This window comes from Pimephales promelas, chromosome 2 (assembly GCF_988280905.1).
Source record: "Pimephales promelas chromosome 2, fPimPro1.hap1.1, whole genome shotgun sequence".
NCBI lineage: Eukaryota > Metazoa > Chordata > Actinopteri > Cypriniformes > Leuciscidae > Pimephales > Pimephales promelas.
The window spans coordinates 28416896-28440144 of NC_142770.1; the positions used below are offsets into that span (position 1 = coordinate 28416896).

The following is a 23249-nucleotide window of genomic DNA, read 5'->3' on the forward strand; positions in this document are numbered from 1 at the left end:
TACTTTTGCACACTAGTCCTAGGTTTTTTGCCCGATCTGACCCAAACCGGTGCAGAAAGATTCTCTGGAGTCCGACTGCCAACAGGGATCGGGAAACAGTTGGAATTTCCATCCACGTTGGCGACGGTACGCCAAAACGTTGGGGGTGGGCGAGGCGGGCTTTACTTAAACGGCTATAACTCTCCAACGGAATGAGACAATTGCACCCAACTCGGTACACCTGTGTACGGGCTCAGCCCGTGGTCACGTGAAGAGGAATGCGGCGACTGGCCACTTGGTGGCGCTGTAAACAGAAAAAAACACAACATGGGTGGCTGTATATCACGTGACGTTTCACACGCGCACAATGTTTTCATACCACATGATAGAACTCCTCATTCCGAACAACTTTGCCTCCAGGACAACTGCTGTGAACTAAGTCGTCCGTCAAATATTGGAGACTATTTGAAGAATTGAGGAGAAAAAAGAAAACCCTCCTCACACAGACCGGTCCTAGACTGTTTCGTATCTCTCGAGCAACCGCCGCAGTTCAACTCTCTGGACTGCCTCTGGATATTGAAGAAGTGGAGAAAAAAAAAAAAAAAAAAAAAAGAACCTCAAGTGGAGCTTTAACAATCTGCCCTTTTAACCAGTGTTGTCCAGGGGAGAGCGCGAACGCAGTCCCCCACTACCATAAATTATGCAGTCGAGATTCCCACATTTGGGGAATTCGCAGGGGTCAGCACAACCCAGAGTGCAATGGCCGAGCCTCGCCCTGGGTGAACCACCTTCCTGATCATGGTGTCTCCCCTGCCAGGTAAGTATGAATTCCCAGGCCTTCAGTCAGAAGCACCCTGTCCCTCTCCCCAATCCTCACCAGCGGTTTGCCAGTCAAAAAAGGGGCTTTTTTTTTTTTTGCACGCTCCGCATCCGGCTCCATGAGCCATAAATGTACATAATGCGCCGTCCCCGAATAGTGGATGGATCAGATGTTAAACTGACAGAGGAACAGGGGTTCATTTTTGTCTTGTTTTTACACCACAATTCTACCCAGGCTAGTATAGCACATGATCACCTACAACACCCACTCACACTAGCTCCATTATCACCTTCTGCCACACAAGACCACTACAACTCTTTCATTGAACACTTTAGGAGGGTGCACCGTTCCCAGAAGTACTGCAATACCGGGTCGATGCGTGGAGTGGACGGAGCAAGCCCCTATTCCATCTCCCAGGACCAAAAATCAATTTAATATGTGGTGCCCGGGTAGGGCACGTATCAGATATTAAACTGATAAGAACAGATACTACACTTGATCTTAGCCAAAAGGCCGAGAAGCGATGACGCAGCGACGCCGAGGCGGGGGAGCCGGCAAAGGCCACGCCCACCTGGGCCGCGGCGAGAGGGTCTAAGGTCGCCGGCAAACAAGCTCAGCTCAGATTGGTTGACACCGAAAATGGATCACAACAGAGTGCACAGCACGACACTCTGGAGTGCAACCTGGGATTTTGGATCATCAACATTCCGCCTTAAAAGTGAGCGGGCGGACCAAAGCGTCCGTGGTAGAGACTTGAAACTCTGAGGGATGGTAGGACCGGCCCGGTACTACAACCTCACCAAGGCTCGCCCCGATCGGCCCCAAGGTGGCGCTGCAGCGATCAAAAGTACGAAATGGCTCGTAACTCCTCGACCGTCGGTCGCAGACCCAAGTGTCTTACATCACCGGAATCCTTGGCTCGAGCCGAACAAGATGCATGCCTCGGATTGGGTGGTCGCGCTGGCGAGATTTTCGGGTATTTTGGATTTTCTGAAAAACCTACTTTTGCACACTAGTCCTAGGTTTTTTGCCCGATCTGACCCAAACCGGTGCAGAAAGATTCTCTGGAGTCCGACTGCCAACAGGGATCGGGAAACAGTTGGAATTTCCATCCACGTTGGCGACGGTACGCCAAAACGTTGGGGGTGGGCGAGGCGGGCTTTACTTAAACGGCTATAACTCTCCAACGGAATGAGACAATTGCACCCAACTCGGTACACCTGTGTACGGGCTCAGCCCGTGGTCACGTGAAGAGGAATGCGGCGACTGGCCACTTGGTGGCGCTGTAAACAGAAAAAAACACAACATGGGTGGCTGTATATCACGTGACGTTTCACACGCGCACAATGTTTTCATACCACATGATAGAACTCCTCATTCCGAACAACTTTGCCTCCAGGACAACTGCTGTGAACTAAGTCGTCCGTCAAATATTGGAGACTATTTGAAGAATTGAGGAGAAAAAAGAAAACCCTCCTCACACAGACCGGTCCTAGACTGTTTCGTATCTCTCGAGCAACCGCCGCAGTTCAACTCTCTGGACTGCCTCTGGATATTGAAGAAGTGGAGAAAAAAAAAAAAAAAAAAAAAGAACCTCAAGTGGAGCTTTAACAATCTGCCCTTTTAACCAGTGTTGTCCAGGGGAGAGCGCGAACGCAGTCCCCCACTACCATAAATTATGCAGTCGAGATTCCCACATTTGGGGAATTCGCAGGGGTCAGCACAACCCAGAGTGCAATGGCCGAGCCTCGCCCTGGGTGAACCACCTTCCTGATCATGGTGTCTCCCCTGCCAGGTAAGTATGAATTCCCAGGCCTTCAGTCAGAAGCACCCTGTCCCTCTCCCCAATCCTCACCAGCGGTTTGCCAGTCAAAAAAGGGGCTTTTTTTTTTTTTGCACGCTCCGCATCCGGCTCCATGAGCCATAAATGTACATAATGCGCCGTCCCCGAATAGTGGATGGATCAGATGTTAAACTGACAGAGGAACAGGGGTTCATTTTTGTCTTGTTTTTACACCACAATTCTACCCAGGCTAGTATAGCACATGATCACCTACAACACCCACTCACACTAGCTCCATTATCACCTTCTGCCACACAAGACCACTACAACTCTTTCATTGAACACTTTAGGAGGGTGCACCGTTCCCAGAAGTACTGCAATACCGGGTCGATGCGTGGAGTGGACGGAGCAAGCCCCTATTCCATCTCCCAGGACCAAAAATCAATTTAATATGTGGTGCCCGGGTAGGGCACGTATCAGATATTAAACTGATAAGAACAGATACTACACTTGATCTTAGCCAAAAGGCCGAGAAGCGATGACGCAGCGACGCCGAGGCGGGGGAGCCGGCAAAGGCCACGCCCACCTGGGCCGCGGCGAGAGGGTCTAAGGTCGCCGGCAAACAAGCTCAGCTCAGATTGGTTGACACCGAAAATGGATCACAACAGAGTGCACAGCACGACACTCTGGAGTGCAACCTGGGATTTTGGATCATCAACATTCCGCCTTAAAAGTGAGCGGGCGGACCAAAGCGTCCGTGGTAGAGACTTGAAACTCTGAGGGATGGTAGGACCGGCCCGGTACTACAACCTCACCAAGGCTCGCCCCGATCGGCCCCAAGGTGGCGCTGCAGCGATCAAAAGTACGAAATGGCTCGTAACTCCTCGACCGTCGGTCGCAGACCCAAGTGTCTTACATCACCGGAATCCTTGGCTCGAGCCGAACAAGATGCATGCCTCGGATTGGGTGGTCGCGCTGGCGAGATTTTCGGGTATTTTGGATTTTCTGAAAAACCTACTTTTGCACACTAGTCCTAGGTTTTTTGCCCGATCTGACCCAAACCGGTGCAGAAAGATTCTCTGGAGTCCGACTGCCAACAGGGATCGGGAAACAGTTGGAATTTCCATCCACGTTGGCGACGGTACGCCAAAACGTTGGGGGTGGGCGAGGCGGGCTTTACTTAAACGGCTATAACTCTCCAACGGAATGAGACAATTGCACCCAACTCGGTACACCTGTGTACGGGCTCAGCCCGTGGTCACGTGAAGAGGAATGCGGCGACTGGCCACTTGGTGGCGCTGTAAACAGAAAAAAACACAACATGGGTGGCTGTATATCACGTGACGTTTCACACGCGCACAATGTTTTCATACCACATGATAGAACTCCTCATTCCGAACAACTTTGCCTCCAGGACAACTGCTGTGAACTAAGTCGTCCGTCAAATATTGGAGACTATTTGAAGAATTGAGGAGAAAAAAGAAAACCCTCCTCACACAGACCGGTCCTAGACTGTTTCGTATCTCTCGAGCAACCGCCGCAGTTCAACTCTCTGGACTGCCTCTGGATATTGAAGAAGTGGAGAAAAAAAAAAAAAAAAAAAAAAGAACCTCAAGTGGAGCTTTAACAATCTGCCCTTTTAACCAGTGTTGTCCAGGGGAGAGCGCGAACGCAGTCCCCCACTACCATAAATTATGCAGTCGAGATTCCCACATTTGGGGAATTCGCAGGGGTCAGCACAACCCAGAGTGCAATGGCCGAGCCTCGCCCTGGGTGAACCACCTTCCTGATCATGGTGTCTCCCCTGCCAGGTAAGTATGAATTCCCAGGCCTTCAGTCAGAAGCACCCTGTCCCTCTCCCCAATCCTCACCAGCGGTTTGCCAGTCAAAAAAGGGGCTTTTTTTTTTTTTGCACGCTCCGCATCCGGCTCCATGAGCCATAAATGTACATAATGCGCCGTCCCCGAATAGTGGATGGATCAGATGTTAAACTGACAGAGGAACAGGGGTTCATTTTTGTCTTGTTTTTACACCACAATTCTACCCAGGCTAGTATAGCACATGATCACCTACAACACCCACTCACACTAGCTCCATTATCACCTTCTGCCACACAAGACCACTACAACTCTTTCATTGAACACTTTAGGAGGGTGCACCGTTCCCAGAAGTACTGCAATACCGGGTCGATGCGTGGAGTGGACGGAGCAAGCCCCTATTCCATCTCCCAGGACCAAAAATCAATTTAATATGTGGTGCCCGGGTAGGGCACGTATCAGATATTAAACTGATAAGAACAGATTTTTTCTTTCTTTCGAAAAGTTTTATTGTCACAGTGTCATTCCATTATTTCCATTTGCATGTACATTTTTTCTTTTAGATCACATTTTTACACATATTAAAAGGGACACATTATTTACTGTTAAAAGTTTCTTGTGTTTGTGTGTTGTGTAAAAAGTCCATGTTTGTTTTAAAAGAAAGGTAAATGGTTTAAATAATAGGAATAAAACAATAAAACATGTCAGATAAAAAACAATAAAACAATAAATTATGCCACATAAAACATCTCTTGTACAGGATCGAGGGTGAGTCCCTATCAAGAATGTCCATTCACTCCAGGTCTCCAGAACAGGCCCCAGACTCCTCGCTTCCAGCGCCCAGCGGAGATCCCCTCTCCTCCGGCCCGCTGGCCCGCTGTTCCCGTAGCCGGTGTGGTGAGGGTGCATCTACGGGCGGCCAGGGTCGGGGGTGGCCGGGACCTCTTTGGTGTGACCCCAGCCCCCCCATCCGAATAACGACGTCCGGCGCCTCCTGCAGCGCAGATCTAACTAATTGCTCGCACGCGTGGAGGGGCACCGTAACGCGTTTCCCCACCAGCAGGTTTCTGGTGGCCCAGATGGCATCCTTGATATGGTTGAGGGTGAGCCAGAGCGAGGTAAATTGCTGTGATGTTAGCTCCTTCAAGCCCTGACCCACCCCCAGGATGGCGAGCCTGTATCCCACCTGGGCCCGACCCGCCGGCAGGCACGGGAAAACCAGGGGGCTGGTCTTGGCCCACAGGTCCCGCGCAGCACCGCACTCCCAGAGCAGATGGTAGACGGTCTCCGGGGAACCACATCCGGACCGTGGGCAGGTGGGGTTTTTGGCCATGCCTCTGGAGTGCATAACCGCCCTGACCGGGAGGATCTCATGGGCCACCATCCACGACAAGTCCTTAAGCCTGTTCTGGAGAGCTGGGTGGGCTGCGTTCCTCCAAACGTCTTTGGCCTCACCTAGTGTGAGGCCTGGAACTGGACTCACCGATTCTCGATCCTGCACAAGAGAGACAAGAGACTTGTGGTTAGTTAAAACAGTGGCATCATTCGTTTCTAAAAGGTATTTCTTAAAAAAATTCTTAATAAAAAGATGTTCTTTTGACAGGTTAAAAGACACTGGACATTTAAGATCAACGGGTAAAATTTTCAAAGATCTTAAGTATGACCCCATCCAGAATCGGGTCATGGCTGCTGTCTTGTGTTCTCTGGATGGGGTCAGTGCATACTGGATGTGGAGGGCGGCAAAGCGGCTGCCTAAAAACAGGTGGGGGTCTGGGAGGCCTTTCCCGCCATTCTCTTTTTTCTTTTTGACGACCTCCCTCTTGAGTCTTTCCCACTTGGACCCCCACAGGAAATAAAATACCGCCCTCTCCAACTTGGCTAGGAATCGTCTTGGGGGACTAAAAACAGAACAGACAAGTAAAATCAGTGGTAAAATCACAGCTTTAAAAATTAAAATCTTGCCTTCATACGTCAGTTGTCTTAGTCCCCAAAAGCCCAGTCTTTGCCTAACTTTCCCTAACATGTCAGTCCAGTTACCCTGTCCTCCACCCTCCCTGTCAAATTTCACACCTAAAATTTTCAAATTATTATCTTTAAAATCCAAATCTAGTCCGCCTTTGTCAACGTTCCCCCACGGCCCGAAGAGCAGGGCCTCGGACTTACTCCTGTTAAGCTTGGCGCCCGAGGCCCGACCGTACCAGTCAGTCAAGTCCATTGCTCTTCGTACCGATAAAAGGTCAGTCGCTAAAAGGGTCACGTCGTCCATATATAAAACACAGGTCGCCGTCAGTCCACCAGTTCCTGGGATGTCTAGCCCTTTAATCCATTTATCCCTTCTCAAGATTTGTGCCAGTGGCTCAATACAAGCCACGTACAGAAGGGGAGATAAGGGACACCCCTGACGGACACCGCTGCGGATATTTACAGCTTTGGTAAGATGCCCATTTACAAGAATTTTGCTGCCTAAGTCCTCATACAGCAGTCCCACCCAAGCTAGAAACCTCTCAGAAAAGCCCATTTTTTGCAGTACCTGAAGGAGGTACTGGTGCGAAACTCGATCAAATGCTTTTTCGAAGTCTAAATTTAGGACTACAAGCCGAATGTTTCTGTCTCTCGCATAACAGATGGCGTCTCTGATCAGTATTAGGCTGTCCGTGATCTTCCTGCCGGGCACAGCGCAAGCTTGATCCAGGTGGATTACGTCCTCTAAAACGGTCGACATGCGTGTAGCTAAAATTTTACTAAAAAGTTTACAATCATAATTTAAAAGAGTGATTGGTCGCCAGTTTCTTAAGTCAGTCTTGTCTCCTTTTTTGTACAGTAGTGTAACTATCCCTACTCTAAAGCTGTCTGGAAGTCTGTCAAGAGTCTCAAATTCTTTAAAAACTGTAAGTAAGTCGTGTGCTAAAATGTCCCAGAAAGTCAGGTAAAACTCAAAGGGGAGTCCGTCCATGCCCGGTGACTTCCCCTTCTTAAAACCCTTTACAGCTTTTGTCAACTCTAAAAGATTAAAATCCTGGGATAAAAGCACATTTGGACTCTTAACTTTTTTATCTAAAACCCCTAAAACGTCCTCTAAGGTGCCATTGTGTACCTCTTTAGTGTCATATAAATTACTGTAAAAACTTTCAATTTCCCCTAAAATCCGGTCAGTTGTGTTTACTTCCTCCCCTCTAAAAGTTTTTAAAGCATTAATGGACCCTCCCCGAGCTATTGTCTTTTTAAAAAAATATCTGGTACACTTCTCTCCTTCCTCTAACTCCCTTTCTTTACATCTTAAAATGACACCTTTGCTCTTTATTTCAGACAGATCTGACATTTCTTTCTTTACTTCTTTTATTTCATTTGTAAAATCCAATCCATTGTTTAAAAGGTTAAAATATCTCTGCAGTCTTTTTTGCAACCCCATCATGCGTCTTTTTTCTTTATTCTTTTTTTCTCTCCCAATTTGTTTAAAAAACCGTCCTGTCCTTTGTTTCACCATCTCCCACCACTGTGCACGTGAGTCATAAAAGTCCTGGAGGGTCTGCCATTGGCTGAACTGCTCCCTATACTCTTTTACCACTTCCTCGTCCTCTAACAGGGAACAGTTCAGCTTCCACAGCCCTCCCCCTGCAGTCACACCCGTGGGAAGTGAAAGAGTGCAAGACAGCATCATGTGATCGGAAAAAAAGAGGGGGGTCAATGTAGCATCGGTCGGCGGGAGGTCCCTTGTAAAAACATAGTCAATTCGAGAGGCTCTGGCACCGTCACCACTGAACCAGGTGAAGCCCTCCTCTCTTTGATGCATTGTTTTAAAACAGTCGACTAACTTAAAATCTTTGACTATATTTTGTAATAAAACCGATGTCTTGTCTACCTTAAAATCATCTCCTACCCTCTTTCTGTCATTTTTTGATAAAACACAATTAAAATCCCCTGCTACCACTAGGGGAGCCCTGCCTAGCATGTGGGGTTGCGAGTCTTCTAAAAGCTCATACCTGTTATTTTTTTCTGTAAAACCATACATATTTAAAATATTAAGATCCTTACCTAAAAAAGTCAGATTTGCTAAAATTGCCCGCCCGTCCCTCACCACAGTGCTGCCCTTCACCAAAAGGTTGGGATTTTTGATTAAAATAGCAACACCGTCATTTTTGTTAAAATTGGACCCACTCCAAATGGAAAATCCTGGGGTCCAAATCTCCTCCCACTTCCTGTAATTTGTTAAAAAAGGCAAACCACATTCTTGCAATAAAAACACATCTGACTTAAAAGTTTTTAAAAAGGATAACACACTCTGTGCTCGCAGAGTAGACCTCACACTTCTCACATTGATTGTAGAGATAGTGAGGGCCATGAGCAGTATGGTTAAAAATACAAGCATTAATAGAAGAATAAAACCAAAAGACTGCAGAAAGTTACATTAAAATCATGTTATGTCATGTATCACTTGCTTCTCCTTTTCCCCAGAAAAACTGGGATCAGGAGGGCAAATGCTCGTCACCTTGGAGTCCACAGAGAGGGCCTCTTGTGGATCCTTCGGCGACGATGTTATTAGCTTAACGTGCAAAAAGGAGACTTCATTGGGAGAATCTGCGGGCCACACACGGTCTAGATCTACCAAGGAGGTACTATCTAGCCGGAGCGATGCCCGCAGCCTTTTCTCCTCTGTTTGAAGCAGAGGAGATCTCGCAGACCTTTTTTGCACCTGAGCATTGGGAAGTGAACCCTCGGATTCACCCCCACTATCCACCACGCTAACCTCCGATACGGTGTAGAGCGAGGAAGCCGTTACATCCTCCTCCTCTATTTTGTTTTCGCTTATCTCTTGTTGGGGAACGGCTTCCTCACTCTGTTTGCTGTTAAAACTTGGCTCCGCCCCTATGGCCGCCCCACTTCCTTCCTCCTGCCCACTCCCTGAGGCTGGCTGGGAAATAGAATTTCCCGCCAAAACCTCAGGGACCGCCTCCTCCTTCCTTTGCTCTTTTGTTTGTTCCACATGTGGGGCGGCCATTTTGTTACCTTTCAATTTGTTGGCAAAACTTTTAGGGCAATCTCTGTAGAGATGGTTAGTTTCACCACAAAGATTACACCTTCTGCCAATGGTACATTCTTCAAAAGTATGACCAATTCCTCTACACTTCCCACATGTTAATTCATTGCATGCATCGGCTAAATGCCCCATTCTCCCACACTTTCTGCACAATTTAGGCATTCCTTGATAGTGAATGTAGCCTCTGTTCTCTCCCAACACAATCATTGAAGGTAGGTGTTTCAGGCCCTGGTAGCCCCCGGCGTCTTCCCATTGTTTAATGGGAATTCGCCAGGAGCAATTCCAGATGCCGTCTTCATCTAACACTTTGACTGGTTGCCCCCGAACAGTGCAAAATCTACCCAACCAGACACAAATGTCTTCTCCATTCACAGTTTCATTAAACATCCTGACAATCACGGTTTTAAGTGAATTGTCAGAAAGTTTTTCCACAGTAAACATTGAAAACTGGGCTTTGCATGCATCAAACCTTTGCCAGAATTCAGTTAACAGGGAAGCGCTTTTGAAACTTAAATCAAAACCTTTGTTCAGGGGGAGAGTTACCAAGCAGTTCAAGTCATCAGGTTTAAAATTGAGGGTTTTCTGGATCAGCTTCCTGGAGAAGTCAAGACGTGACAACCCCAGGAGCTTACCATTCACCTCTTTAAATAAAAACCGCACGCTGTGGTGCCTCCGCATGCCGGCACGAGCAGCCGACATGGTGGAGGCACCAACAGCCTAAAACTTAAAACAATAAATAAATAAATAAATAAATAAATAGATAAAAAGGTCTTACCTTAAAACCGAGCCGGAATAAAAGCAGCTGGATCAATGTACCTCTCAAAAGTTTGAGGCTCAAGTCACGGAAGGACCCGAGCCGGAAAAACCTCCAAGAGGCGATCGCTGTCTCTACCTTGGGACCAGACACTTGATCTTAGCCAAAAGGCCGAGAAGCGATGACGCAGCGACGCCGAGGCGGGGGAGCCGGCAAAGGCCACGCCCACCTGGGCCGCGGCGAGAGGGTCTAAGGTCGCCGGCAAACAAGCTCAGCTCAGATTGGTTGACACCGAAAATGGATCACAACAGAGTGCACAGCACGACACTCTGGAGTGCAACCTGGGATTTTGGATCATCAACATTCCGCCTTAAAAGTGAGCGGGCGGACCAAAGCGTCCGTGGTAGAGACTTGAAACTCTGAGGGATGGTAGGACCGGCCCGGTACTACAACCTCACCAAGGCTCGCCCCGATCGGCCCCAAGGTGGCGCTGCAGCGATCAAAAGTACGAAATGGCTCGTAACTCCTCGACCGTCGGTCGCAGACCCAAGTGTCTTACATCACCGGAATCCTTGGCTCGAGCCGAACAAGATGCATGCCTCGGATTGGGTGGTCGCGCTGGCGAGATTTTCGGGTATTTTGGATTTTCTGAAAAACCTACTTTTGCACACTAGTCCTAGGTTTTTTGCCCGATCTGACCCAAACCGGTGCAGAAAGATTCTCTGGAGTCCGACTGCCAACAGGGATCGGGAAACAGTTGGAATTTCCATCCACGTTGGCGACGGTACGCCAAAACGTTGGGGGTGGGCGAGGCGGGCTTTACTTAAACGGCTATAACTCTCCAACGGAATGAGACAATTGCACCCAACTCGGTACACCTGTGTACGGGCTCAGCCCGTGGTCACGTGAAGAGGAATGCGGCGACTGGCCACTTGGTGGCGCTGTAAACAGAAAAAAACACAACATGGGTGGCTGTATATCACGTGACGTTTCACACGCGCACAATGTTTTCATACCACATGATAGAACTCCTCATTCCGAACAACTTTGCCTCCAGGACAACTGCTGTGAACTAAGTCGTCCGTCAAATATTGGAGACTATTTGAAGAATTGAGGAGAAAAAAGAAAACCCTCCTCACACAGACCGGTCCTAGACTGTTTCGTATCTCTCGAGCAACCGCCGCAGTTCAACTCTCTGGACTGCCTCTGGATATTGAAGAAGTGGAGAAAAAAAAAAAAAAAAAAAAAAGAACCTCAAGTGGAGCTTTAACAATCTGCCCTTTTAACCAGTGTTGTCCAGGGGAGAGCGCGAACGCAGTCCCCCACTACCATAAATTATGCAGTCGAGATTCCCACATTTGGGGAATTCGCAGGGGTCAGCACAACCCAGAGTGCAATGGCCGAGCCTCGCCCTGGGTGAACCACCTTCCTGATCATGGTGTCTCCCCTGCCAGGTAAGTATGAATTCCCAGGCCTTCAGTCAGAAGCACCCTGTCCCTCTCCCCAATCCTCACCAGCGGTTTGCCAGTCAAAAAAGGGGCTTTTTTTTTTTTTGCACGCTCCGCATCCGGCTCCATGAGCCATAAATGTACATAATGCGCCGTCCCCGAATAGTGGATGGATCAGATGTTAAACTGACAGAGGAACAGGGGTTCATTTTTGTCTTGTTTTTACACCACAATTCTACCCAGGCTAGTATAGCACATGATCACCTACAACACCCACTCACACTAGCTCCATTATCACCTTCTGCCACACAAGACCACTACAACTCTTTCATTGAACACTTTAGGAGGGTGCACCGTTCCCAGAAGTACTGCAATACCGGGTCGATGCGTGGAGTGGACGGAGCAAGCCCCTATTCCATCTCCCAGGACCAAAAATCAATTTAATATGTGGTGCCCGGGTAGGGCACGTATCAGATATTAAACTGATAAGAACAGATACTACACTTGATCTTAGCCAAAAGGCCGAGAAGCGATGACGCAGCGACGCCGAGGCGGGGGAGCCGGCAAAGGCCACGCCCACCTGGGCCGCGGCGAGAGGGTCTAAGGTCGCCGGCAAACAAGCTCAGCTCAGATTGGTTGACACCGAAAATGGATCACAACAGAGTGCACAGCACGACACTCTGGAGTGCAACCTGGGATTTTGGATCATCAACATTCCGCCTTAAAAGTGAGCGGGCGGACCAAAGCGTCCGTGGTAGAGACTTGAAACTCTGAGGGATGGTAGGACCGGCCCGGTACTACAACCTCACCAAGGCTCGCCCCGATCGGCCCCAAGGTGGCGCTGCAGCGATCAAAAGTACGAAATGGCTCGTAACTCCTCGACCGTCGGTCGCAGACCCAAGTGTCTTACATCACCGGAATCCTTGGCTCGAGCCGAACAAGATGCATGCCTCGGATTGGGTGGTCGCGCTGGCGAGATTTTCGGGTATTTTGGATTTTCTGAAAAACCTACTTTTGCACACTAGTCCTAGGTTTTTTGCCCGATCTGACCCAAACCGGTGCAGAAAGATTCTCTGGAGTCCGACTGCCAACAGGGATCGGGAAACAGTTGGAATTTCCATCCACGTTGGCGACGGTACGCCAAAACGTTGGGGGTGGGCGAGGCGGGCTTTACTTAAACGGCTATAACTCTCCAACGGAATGAGACAATTGCACCCAACTCGGTACACCTGTGTACGGGCTCAGCCCGTGGTCACGTGAAGAGGAATGCGGCGACTGGCCACTTGGTGGCGCTGTAAACAGAAAAAAACACAACATGGGTGGCTGTATATCACGTGACGTTTCACACGCGCACAATGTTTTCATACCACATGATAGAACTCCTCATTCCGAACAACTTTGCCTCCAGGACAACTGCTGTGAACTAAGTCGTCCGTCAAATATTGGAGACTATTTGAAGAATTGAGGAGAAAAAAGAAAACCCTCCTCACACAGACCGGTCCTAGACTGTTTCGTATCTCTCGAGCAACCGCCGCAGTTCAACTCTCTGGACTGCCTCTGGATATTGAAGAAGTGGAGAAAAAAAAAAAAAAAAAAAAAAGAACCTCAAGTGGAGCTTTAACAATCTGCCCTTTTAACCAGTGTTGTCCAGGGGAGAGCGCGAACGCAGTCCCCCACTACCATAAATTATGCAGTCGAGATTCCCACATTTGGGGAATTCGCAGGGGTCAGCACAACCCAGAGTGCAATGGCCGAGCCTCGCCCTGGGTGAACCACCTTCCTGATCATGGTGTCTCCCCTGCCAGGTAAGTATGAATTCCCAGGCCTTCAGTCAGAAGCACCCTGTCCCTCTCCCCAATCCTCACCAGCGGTTTGCCAGTCAAAAAAGGGGCTTTTTTTTTTTTTGCACGCTCCGCATCCGGCTCCATGAGCCATAAATGTACATAATGCGCCGTCCCCGAATAGTGGATGGATCAGATGTTAAACTGACAGAGGAACAGGGGTTCATTTTTGTCTTGTTTTTACACCACAATTCTACCCAGGCTAGTATAGCACATGATCACCTACAACACCCACTCACACTAGCTCCATTATCACCTTCTGCCACACAAGACCACTACAACTCTTTCATTGAACACTTTAGGAGGGTGCACCGTTCCCAGAAGTACTGCAATACCGGGTCGATGCGTGGAGTGGACGGAGCAAGCCCCTATTCCATCTCCCAGGACCAAAAATCAATTTAATATGTGGTGCCCGGGTAGGGCACGTATCAGATATTAAACTGATAAGAACAGATACTACACTTGATCTTAGCCAAAAGGCCGAGAAGCGATGACGCAGCGACGCCGAGGCGGGGGAGCCGGCAAAGGCCACGCCCACCTGGGCCGCGGCGAGAGGGTCTAAGGTCGCCGGCAAACAAGCTCAGCTCAGATTGGTTGACACCGAAAATGGATCACAACAGAGTGCACAGCACGACACTCTGGAGTGCAACCTGGGATTTTGGATCATCAACATTCCGCCTTAAAAGTGAGCGGGCGGACCAAAGCGTCCGTGGTAGAGACTTGAAACTCTGAGGGATGGTAGGACCGGCCCGGTACTACAACCTCACCAAGGCTCGCCCCGATCGGCCCCAAGGTGGCGCTGCAGCGATCAAAAGTACGAAATGGCTCGTAACTCCTCGACCGTCGGTCGCAGACCCAAGTGTCTTACATCACCGGAATCCTTGGCTCGAGCCGAACAAGATGCATGCCTCGGATTGGGTGGTCGCGCTGGCGAGATTTTCGGGTATTTTGGATTTTCTGAAAAACCTACTTTTGCACACTAGTCCTAGGTTTTTTGCCCGATCTGACCCAAACCGGTGCAGAAAGATTCTCTGGAGTCCGACTGCCAACAGGGATCGGGAAACAGTTGGAATTTCCATCCACGTTGGCGACGGTACGCCAAAACGTTGGGGGTGGGCGAGGCGGGCTTTACTTAAACGGCTATAACTCTCCAACGGAATGAGACAATTGCACCCAACTCGGTACACCTGTGTACGGGCTCAGCCCGTGGTCACGTGAAGAGGAATGCGGCGACTGGCCACTTGGTGGCGCTGTAAACAGAAAAAAACACAACATGGGTGGCTGTATATCACGTGACGTTTCACACGCGCACAATGTTTTCATACCACATGATAGAACTCCTCATTCCGAACAACTTTGCCTCCAGGACAACTGCTGTGAACTAAGTCGTCCGTCAAATATTGGAGACTATTTGAAGAATTGAGGAGAAAAAAGAAAACCCTCCTCACACAGACCGGTCCTAGACTGTTTCGTATCTCTCGAGCAACCGCCGCAGTTCAACTCTCTGGACTGCCTCTGGATATTGAAGAAGTGGAGAAAAAAAAAAAAAAAAAAAAAAGAACCTCAAGTGGAGCTTTAACAATCTGCCCTTTTAACCAGTGTTGTCCAGGGGAGAGCGCGAACGCAGTCCCCCACTACCATAAATTATGCAGTCGAGATTCCCACATTTGGGGAATTCGCAGGGGTCAGCACAACCCAGAGTGCAATGGCCGAGCCTCGCCCTGGGTGAACCACCTTCCTGATCATGGTGTCTCCCCTGCCAGGTAAGTATGAATTCCCAGGCCTTCAGTCAGAAGCACCCTGTCCCTCTCCCCAATCCTCACCAGCGGTTTGCCAGTCAAAAAAGGGGCTTTTTTTTTTTTTGCACGCTCCGCATCCGGCTCCATGAGCCATAAATGTACATAATGCGCCGTCCCCGAATAGTGGATGGATCAGATGTTAAACTGACAGAGGAACAGGGGTTCATTTTTGTCTTGTTTTTACACCACAATTCTACCCAGGCTAGTATAGCACATGATCACCTACAACACCCACTCACACTAGCTCCATTATCACCTTCTGCCACACAAGACCACTACAACTCTTTCATTGAACACTTTAGGAGGGTGCACCGTTCCCAGAAGTACTGCAATACCGGGTCGATGCGTGGAGTGGACGGAGCAAGCCCCTATTCCATCTCCCAGGACCAAAAATCAATTTAATATGTGGTGCCCGGGTAGGGCACGTATCAGATATTAAACTGATAAGAACAGATACTACACTTGATCTTAGCCAAAAGGCCGAGAAGCGATGACGCAGCGACGCCGAGGCGGGGGAGCCGGCAAAGGCCACGCCCACCTGGGCCGCGGCGAGAGGGTCTAAGGTCGCCGGCAAACAAGCTCAGCTCAGATTGGTTGACACCGAAAATGGATCACAACAGAGTGCACAGCACGACACTCTGGAGTGCAACCTGGGATTTTGGATCATCAACATTCCGCCTTAAAAGTGAGCGGGCGGACCAAAGCGTCCGTGGTAGAGACTTGAAACTCTGAGGGATGGTAGGACCGGCCCGGTACTACAACCTCACCAAGGCTCGCCCCGATCGGCCCCAAGGTGGCGCTGCAGCGATCAAAAGTACGAAATGGCTCGTAACTCCTCGACCGTCGGTCGCAGACCCAAGTGTCTTACATCACCGGAATCCTTGGCTCGAGCCGAACAAGATGCATGCCTCGGATTGGGTGGTCGCGCTGGCGAGATTTTCGGGTATTTTGGATTTTCTGAAAAACCTACTTTTGCACACTAGTCCTAGGTTTTTTGCCCGATCTGACCCAAACCGGTGCAGAAAGATTCTCTGGAGTCCGACTGCCAACAGGGATCGGGAAACAGTTGGAATTTCCATCCACGTTGGCGACGGTACGCCAAAACGTTGGGGGTGGGCGAGGCGGGCTTTACTTAAACGGCTATAACTCTCCAACGGAATGAGACAATTGCACCCAACTCGGTACACCTGTGTACGGGCTCAGCCCGTGGTCACGTGAAGAGGAATGCGGCGACTGGCCACTTGGTGGCGCTGTAAACAGAAAAAAACACAACATGGGTGGCTGTATATCACGTGACGTTTCACACGCGCACAATGTTTTCATACCACATGATAGAACTCCTCATTCCGAACAACTTTGCCTCCAGGACAACTGCTGTGAACTAAGTCGTCCGTCAAATATTGGAGACTATTTGAAGAATTGAGGAGAAAAAAGAAAACCCTCCTCACACAGACCGGTCCTAGACTGTTTCGTATCTCTCGAGCAACCGCCGCAGTTCAACTCTCTGGACTGCCTCTGGATATTGAAGAAGTGGAGAAAAAAAAAAAAAAAAAAAAAAGAACCTCAAGTGGAGCTTTAACAATCTGCCCTTTTAACCAGTGTTGTCCAGGGGAGAGCGCGAACGCAGTCCCCCACTACCATAAATTATGCAGTCGAGATTCCCACATTTGGGGAATTCGCAGGGGTCAGCACAACCCAGAGTGCAATGGCCGAGCCTCGCCCTGGGTGAACCACCTTCCTGATCATGGTGTCTCCCCTGCCAGGTAAGTATGAATTCCCAGGCCTTCAGTCAGAAGCACCCTGTCCCTCTCCCCAATCCTCACCAGCGGTTTGCCAGTCAAAAAAGGGGCTTTTTTTTTTTTTGCACGCTCCGCATCCGGCTCCATGAGCCATAAATGTACATAATGCGCCGTCCCCGAATAGTGGATGGATCAGATGTTAAACTGACAGAGGAACAGGGGTTCATTTTTGTCTTGTTTTTACACCACAATTCTACCCAGGCTAGTATAGCACATGATCACCTACAACACCCACTCACACTAGCTCCATTATCACCTTCTGCCACACAAGACCACTACAACTCTTTCATTGAACACTTTAGGAGGGTGCACCGTTCCCAGAAGTACTGCAATACCGGGTCGATGCGTGGAGTGGACGGAGCAAGCCCCTATTCCATCTCCCAGGACCAAAAATCAATTTAATATGTGGTGCCCGGGTAGGGCACGTATCAGATATTAAACTGATAAGAACAGATTTTCTTTCGAAAAGTTTTATTGTCACAGTGTCATTCCATTATTTCCATTTGCATGTACATTTTTTCTTTTAGATCACATTTTTACACATATTAAAAGGGACACATTATTTACTGTTAAAAGTTTCTTGTGTTTGTGTGTTGTGTAAAAAGTCCATGTATGTTTTAAAAGAAAGGTAAATGGTTTAAATAATAGGAATAAAACAATAAAACATGTCAGATAAAAACCAATAAAACAATAAATTATGCCACATAAAACATCTCTTGTACAGGATCGAGGGTGAGTCCCTATCAAGAATGTCCATTCACTCCAGGTCTCCAGAACAGGCCCCGGACTCCTCGCTTCCAGCGCCCAGCGGAGATCCCCTCTCCTCCGGCCCGCTGGCCCGCTGTTCCCGTAGCCAGTGTGGTGAGGGTGCATCTACGGGCGGCCAGGGTCGGGGGTGGCCGGGACCTCTTTGGTGTGACCCCAGCCCCCCCATCCGAATAACGACGTCCGGCGCCTCCTGCAGCGCAGATCTAACTAATTGCTCGCACGCGTGGAGGGGCACCGTAACGCGTTTCCCCACCAGCAGGTTTCTGGTGGCCCAGATGGCATCCTTGATATGGTTGAGGGTGAGCCAGAGCGAGGTAAATTGCTGTGATGTTAGCTCCTTCAAGCCCTGACCCACCCCCAGGATGGCGAGCCTGTATCCCACCTGGGCCCGACCCGCCGGCAGGCACGGGAAAACCAGGGGGCTGGTCTTGGCCCACAGGTCCCGCGCAGCACCGCACTCCCAGAGCAGATGGTAGACGGTCTCCGGGGAACCACATCCGGACCGTGGGCAGGTGGGGTTTTTGGCCATGCCTCTGGAGTGCATAACCGCCCTGACCGGGAGGATCTCATGGGCCACCATCCACGACAAGTCCTTAAGCCTGTTCTGGAGAGCTGGGTGGGCTGCGTTCCTCCAAACGTCTTTGGCCTCACCTAGTGTGAGGCCTGGAACTGGACTCACCGATTCTCGATCCTGCACAAGAGAGACAAGAGACTTGTGGTTAGTTAAAACAGTGGCATCATTCGTTTCTAAAAGGTATTTCTTTAAAAAATTCTTAATAAAAAGATGTTCTTTTGACAGATTAAAAGACACTGGACATTTAAGATCAACGGGTAAAATTTTCAAAGATCTTAAGTATGACCCCATCCAGAATCGGGTCATGGCTGCTGTCTTGTGTTCTCTGGATGGGGTCAGGGCGTATTTAATGTGGAGGGCAGTGAAGCGGCTGCCTAAAAACAGGTGGGGGTCTGGGAGCCCTTTTCCACCATTCTCCTTCCTTTTCTTCACTACTTCTCTTTTGAGTCGCTCCCACTTGGACCCCCACAGGAAATAAAACACTGCTCTCTCCAGGTCAATCAGGAAGCTTCGTGGGGGACTAAAAACAGAACAGACAAGTAAAATCAGTGGTAAAATCACAGCTTTAAAAATTAAAATCTTGCCTTCAATCGTCAGATTTCTTAGTCCCCAAAAGCCCAGTCTTTGCCTAACTTTCCCTAACATGTCAGTCCAGTTACCCTGTCCTCCACCCTCCCTGTCAAATTTAACACCTAAAATTTTCAAATTATTATCTTTAAAATCCAAATCTAGTCCACCTTTGTCAACGTTCCCCCACGGCCCGAAGAGCTGGGCCTCAGACTTGCTCCTATTGAGCTTGGCGCCTGAGGCCCGACCGTACCAGTCAGTCAAGTCCATTGCTCTTCGTACCGATAAAACGTCCGTTGCTAAAAGGGTCACGTCGTCCATGTATAAAACGCAGGTTGCCGTCAGTCCACTAGTCCCTGGAATGCCTAGTCCTTTAATCCATTTGTCCCTTCTCAAGATTTGTGCCAGTGGCTCTATACAAGCCACATACAGAAGGGGAGATAAGGGACACCCCTGACGGACGCCGCTGTAGATATTAACAGCTTTGGATAAATGCCCATTAACTACAATTCTGCTGACCAGACTGTTGTACAGCAGTCCCACCCAGGCTATGAACCGCCCTGGAAATCCCATTTTACCCAGTACCTTAAAAAGGAACTGGTGCGAGATACGGTCGAATGCTTTTTCAAAGTCTAAATTTAGGACTACTAGCCGAAGGTTTCTGTCTCTCGCATAACAGATGGCGTCTCTGATCAGCACCAGGCTGTCCGTGATCTTCCTTCCTGGCACAGCGCATGCTTGATCCGGGTGGATTACGTCCTCTAAAACTGTCGACATGCGTGTGGCTAAAATTTTGCTAAAAAGTTTACAGTCGACATTTAAAAGAGTGATGGGTCGCCAGTTCCGTAAGTCAGTCTTGTCCCCTTTCTTATGTAAGAGTGAAACTATCCCTATTCTAAAGCTGTCAGGAAGTCTTTCAAGAGTCTCAAATTCTTTAAAAACAGTCAGTAAGTCGAAAGCTAAAATATCCCAAAAAGTCAAATAAAACTCCAGAGGAAGTCCATCGGTGCCGGGGGACTTTCCTCGTTTAAAACTTTTGAGTGCTTTGTGAATTTCTAAAATGTTGAAATCTTGAGATAAAATTGTACCTTCGCCTTCGACTTTCTTTTCTAAAAACTCTAAAACCTCCTGTAATGTGTCATTGTGGACTTCTTTGGTGCTGTATAGGTTTTCATAAAATACTTCAGTTTCCTTTAAAATTTCTTTTGTGGTGTAAACCTCCCTCCCTCCACTTTTCAAAGCTGTGATTGCCCCACCCCGTGAAATAATTTTTTTAAAGAAATACCTTGTGCACCTTTCACCTTCCTCAATCTCCTTCTCCCTGCTCCTTAAAATGACACCTTTGCTTTGAATTTCGGATAAAACTGACATTTCTTGCTTTATTTCTTTGATTTCTTCACTAAAATCAATCCCATCGTTTAAAAGGTTAAAATATCTCTGTAGTCGTTTTTGCAGCCCCATCATGCGTCGATTTAATCTATTCTTTTTGATTTTTCCTATCTTTCTAAAAAACTGTCTCGTCCGTTCTTTTACCATCTCCCACCACTGTGCACGTGAGTCGTAGAAGTCTTGGAGGGTCTGCCATTGGCTGAACTGCTCCCTGTACTCACTGACTACATCTTTATCTTCCAAAAGGGAGCAGTTCAGCTTCCACAGCCCTCCCCCTGCAGTCACACCAGTGGGGAGTGAAAGGGTGCATGACAGCATTGTGTGATCTGAAAAAAAGAGGGGGGTTAATGTTGCATCGGTTGGCAGGCAGTCCCGTGTAAAAACGTAGTCAATGCGAGAGGCTCTGGTGCCGTCACCACTGAACCAGGTGAAGCCCTCCTCTCTCTGATGCATTGCTTTAAAACAGTCCACTAATTTAAAATCTCTAACTAAATCCTGCAATAAAACCGACGTTTTGTCAACTTTAAAATCCTCTGTCCTCTTCCTGTCTTTCTTGGTTAAAACGCAATTAAAATCCCCTGCTACCACTAGGGGAGCCCTACCTAACATGTGGGGCCGCAGGTCTTCTAAAAGCTCATACCTATTGTTTTTGTCTGTAAAACCATACACATTTAAAATGTTAAAATCCTTACCTAAAAAAGTCAGATTAGCTAAAATTGCCCGCCCGTCCCTCACCACAGTGCTGCCCTTCACCAAGATATTGGGGTTTTGTATTAAAATGGCGACACCGTCATTTTTATTAAAATTGGACCCACTCCAAACGGAAACTCCTGGGGTCCAAATCTCCTCCCACTTTCTGTAATTGGATAAAAAAGGCAGGCCACATTCTTGTAATAAAAACACATCTGACTTAAAAGTTTTTAAAAAGGATAGGACACTCTGTGCTCGTATATTGCTCCTCACACTTCTCACATTGATGGTGGAGATAGTGAGAGCCATGAGCAGTATGGTTAAAAGGGTATGAGACATTTAAAAGCAACAAAAGGACTACAGAGATTTAATTAAAATCAGGTTATTTCTTGTTGCACTTGCCGTCCCTTTTCCCCAGAAAGCCTGGGATCAGGGAGGAAAGTGCTTGACGTCTCAGGGCTCACAGAGAGAACCTCTTGTGAAGCCTTTGGCGTCGATGTTCTTAGCTTAAAATGCAGAAAAGATACTTCATTAGGAGAGTCTGTGGGCCACACACGGTCTAGATCTTCCATGGGGGAACTATCTAGCCGGTGCGCTACCCGCAGCTTTTTCTCCTCTGTTTGGACCAGAGGAGATCTCGCAGTTCTTTTCTGCACTTGAGCATTGGGAAGAGAAGAATCTGTCTCACTCCCACTAGTTGACCCACTAGCCTCAGACACGGTGACAAGGGAGGAAGCCGTTTCCTCCTCTTTGTCGTCCACCTCTTCTTTACCATTATCATTTTGAGGATTGGCTTCCTCCCCCTGACCAGCTGTTCGAGTTGACTCCGCCCCTGTGGCCGCCCCACTTCCTTCTTCCAGTCCAATCCCTGAGGCTGGCTGAGGATTTGAATTTCCCGCCAAAACCTCAGGGCCCGCCTCCTTTATCGTTTGCTCTTTGGGTGGGGCGGCCATTTTGTTGTTTTTTAGCTTGTTGGCAAAACTTTGGGGGCAGTCTCTGTAGAGATGGGATGATTCTCCACAGAGGTTGCACTTTCTGCCATTTTTGCACTCTTCAAAAGTGTGTCCAATTTCTCTGCACTTCCTACACACTACTTCTTGGCACGCCTCGGCGAGATGCCCAAGTTGGCCACACTTGCGGCATAGCTTGGGCATCCCTTGATAATGGATGTAACCTCTATTCTCTCCCAACACAATCATAGAAGGAATTTGACTCAGGCCATGGTAGCTGTTGGGATCTGCCCATTGTTTAATGGGCACTCTCCACGCACAGCTCCAGATACCGTCTTCATCTAAAACCTTGACTGGTTGACCACGAATAGAGCAATATCTTGCCAACCATACAGCAATGTCTTCTCCACTAACTGTTTCATTAAACATCCTGACAATCACCACTTTCAGCGAATTATCAGTCAGTTTTTCCACAGTGAACATGGAGAAATTGGCTTTACACAATTCATACCGAGCCCAAAAAGTACTTAGCAAGGAAGCAGAAGCAAAACTAACGTCGAAGCCATGATTCAGGGGCAGAGTCAACAAGCAGTTAATATCAATAGCCTTAAAACCGAGAGTCTGTTGGATGCACTTCCTGGAAAAGTCCAACCTGGACATCGCCTGGAGAGTGCCATCCTCCTTTGTCTTAAATTTAAAACGCACGCTGTGGTGCCTCCTCATGCCGGCACGAGCAGCCGACATGTTGGAGGCACCACTAGCCTGCTGCGGCTAAAATCCAACAATAAATATACAATAAATAAATTAAAACCTGCTTACCTTAAAACCAGAAGATTCCTCGTAGAACGAGTCGTCAATTAAAAGCCGCTTGTCAATGTACCTCCTGAAGGGTGTATGTCCCGTGTGACAAGCAACACACGAGACCAAGTCCAACAAGAGGCGATCGCTGTCTCAGACGTCCGACCAGACCACTTGATCTTAGCCAAAAGGCCGAGAAGCGATGACGCAGCGACGCCGAGGCGGGGGAGCCGGCAAAGGCCACGCCCACCTGGGCCGCGGCGAGAGGGTCTAAGGTCGCCGGCAAACAAGCTCAGCTCAGATTGGTTGACACCGAAAATGGATCACAACAGAGTGCACAGCACGACACTCTGGAGTGCAACCTGGGATTTTGGATCATCAACATTCCGCCTTAAAAGTGAGCGGGCGGACCAAAGCGTCCGTGGTAGAGACTTGAAA

The 23249-nt window shown here is 48.6% G+C and overlaps 12 non-coding genes and 2 pseudogenes across 12 annotated transcripts; all 14 read right to left on the reverse strand.

The window, feature by feature from the left end:
• Positions 1-639: 639 nt before the first annotated feature.
• On the reverse strand, positions 640-804 carry LOC148996547 (U1 spliceosomal RNA). Its single transcript, XR_016150372.1, has one exon. It is a non-coding gene; the product is annotated as a U1 spliceosomal RNA (small nuclear RNA).
• A 329-nt stretch (positions 805-1133) lies between these two features.
• Positions 1134-1324, reverse strand: LOC148996548 (U2 spliceosomal RNA). Its single transcript, XR_016148525.1, has one exon. It is a non-coding gene; the product is annotated as a U2 spliceosomal RNA (small nuclear RNA).
• Positions 1325-2437: 1113 nt separating this feature from the next.
• Positions 2438-2602, reverse strand: LOC148996549 (U1 spliceosomal RNA). Its single transcript, XR_016150373.1, has one exon. It is a non-coding gene; the product is annotated as a U1 spliceosomal RNA (small nuclear RNA).
• A 329-nt stretch (positions 2603-2931) lies between these two features.
• LOC148996550 (U2 spliceosomal RNA) lies at positions 2932-3122 on the reverse strand. The gene has a single exon (XR_016148526.1). It is a non-coding gene; the product is annotated as a U2 spliceosomal RNA (small nuclear RNA).
• Positions 3123-4236: 1114 nt separating this feature from the next.
• On the reverse strand, positions 4237-4401 carry LOC148996551 (U1 spliceosomal RNA). The gene has a single exon (XR_016150374.1). It is a non-coding gene; the product is annotated as a U1 spliceosomal RNA (small nuclear RNA).
• Positions 4402-4730: 329 nt separating this feature from the next.
• LOC148996552 (U2 spliceosomal RNA) lies at positions 4731-4908 on the reverse strand (annotated as a pseudogene).
• A 6577-nt stretch (positions 4909-11485) lies between these two features.
• Positions 11486-11650, reverse strand: LOC148996553 (U1 spliceosomal RNA). The gene has a single exon (XR_016150375.1). It is a non-coding gene; the product is annotated as a U1 spliceosomal RNA (small nuclear RNA).
• Positions 11651-11979: 329 nt separating this feature from the next.
• On the reverse strand, positions 11980-12170 carry LOC148996554 (U2 spliceosomal RNA). Its single transcript, XR_016148530.1, has one exon. It is a non-coding gene; the product is annotated as a U2 spliceosomal RNA (small nuclear RNA).
• A 1114-nt stretch (positions 12171-13284) lies between these two features.
• On the reverse strand, positions 13285-13449 carry LOC148996555 (U1 spliceosomal RNA). The gene has a single exon (XR_016150376.1). It is a non-coding gene; the product is annotated as a U1 spliceosomal RNA (small nuclear RNA).
• Positions 13450-13778: 329 nt separating this feature from the next.
• On the reverse strand, positions 13779-13969 carry LOC148996556 (U2 spliceosomal RNA). Its single transcript, XR_016148532.1, has one exon. It is a non-coding gene; the product is annotated as a U2 spliceosomal RNA (small nuclear RNA).
• A 1114-nt stretch (positions 13970-15083) lies between these two features.
• On the reverse strand, positions 15084-15248 carry LOC148996557 (U1 spliceosomal RNA). Its single transcript, XR_016150377.1, has one exon. It is a non-coding gene; the product is annotated as a U1 spliceosomal RNA (small nuclear RNA).
• A 329-nt stretch (positions 15249-15577) lies between these two features.
• On the reverse strand, positions 15578-15768 carry LOC120475316 (U2 spliceosomal RNA). The gene has a single exon (XR_005621928.2). It is a non-coding gene; the product is annotated as a U2 spliceosomal RNA (small nuclear RNA).
• Positions 15769-16882: 1114 nt separating this feature from the next.
• LOC120475332 (U1 spliceosomal RNA) lies at positions 16883-17047 on the reverse strand. The gene has a single exon (XR_005621934.1). It is a non-coding gene; the product is annotated as a U1 spliceosomal RNA (small nuclear RNA).
• A 329-nt stretch (positions 17048-17376) lies between these two features.
• On the reverse strand, positions 17377-17548 carry LOC120475327 (U2 spliceosomal RNA; annotated as a pseudogene).
• Between the last annotated feature and the right edge of the window lie 5701 nt (positions 17549-23249).